Genomic DNA, 944 nt, shown 5'->3' on the forward strand with positions numbered 1-944 from the left:
AAAAAAAAAGTCTCATGCTTCTTTGAGCAGCAAAGCCAACAACAGGGACCACACAGATGCTCCTGCACAAGATCTACTAGCAACTCTGAGCTGACCGGTCAGGGTAGAAGCACCACCTAAAACATCCGCAGGCGCCCAGATGGTCTCCCAGTTTCTAAAAAATCCCCCACGCTTTCACTGTTCCCTCTCCTCTCAGCACCGTTCTTGCAGGAACCTGAGAGGTTTGTGGACCCTTAAAGTTCTGGTCGGACTTTCCTTCATGACAGCAGGGGGCGCAGTCCACTTACCTGGGTGACCTTGCCTGGAGTCTTAGTCCTTCCTTGGTGAGAAGGCTTACTTCACGTACAAGAAAATCATGTTGTTTCTGTGATCAAAACTTAGTAAGGGCCAGAAACACTCTTTCCATTTAATCATCCGAAAACCAGAGCCTACTCACCCTGTGGACCCACTGTCCTGTATTTGTTGCCTGTTTTATGCAAAGTACTTGAATTTTTTTCAGCATTTTATTTTACTTATGACTTCTTACTTCTCTTGACTTTTAAAAAAATATACAGTGCTTCAAAATTTTGCGTGTCATCCTTGTACAGGGACCATGCTAATCTTCTCTGTGTTGTTCCCATTGTAGTGTATGTGCTGCCAAGTGAGCACTACTTCTGATGACTTTTGGATCTACATTATTTAAACGTGCCTATTACTCATGAATGCCACTTCTACTTTTAGTTTAAGAATTCGACCCCTGAGTTCTAATATACTTACCATTCCAAATGTTGGGTTTAAATCCTCGAGCCGTGTAGATTTTATTTGGTGTCTCCACATATTCTCATCAGACAAACTTAATTACGTGGTTGTTCCCTGAATGTAATACGATAGTCACTATATATTAAGGGGTCATACAGCTCTTGCTAAAAGTGGATTTTACAAGGAAGGGGACAGATGGGCCGAGG

At 42.7% G+C, this 944-nt stretch overlaps 1 non-coding gene across 1 annotated transcript; it reads right to left on the reverse strand.

Moving 5' to 3' along the window:
- Positions 1-542: 542 nt before the first annotated feature.
- On the reverse strand, positions 543-648 carry LOC120227700. The gene has a single exon (XR_005527316.1). It is a non-coding gene; the product is annotated as a U6 spliceosomal RNA (small nuclear RNA).
- Positions 649-944: the final 296 nt, after the last annotated feature.

The sequence above is a fragment of the Hyaena hyaena genome, unplaced genomic scaffold, assembly GCF_003009895.1.
Source record: "Hyaena hyaena isolate Hyena2069 unplaced genomic scaffold, ASM300989v1 scaffold_3018, whole genome shotgun sequence".
Taxonomy (NCBI): domain Eukaryota; kingdom Metazoa; phylum Chordata; class Mammalia; order Carnivora; family Hyaenidae; genus Hyaena; species Hyaena hyaena.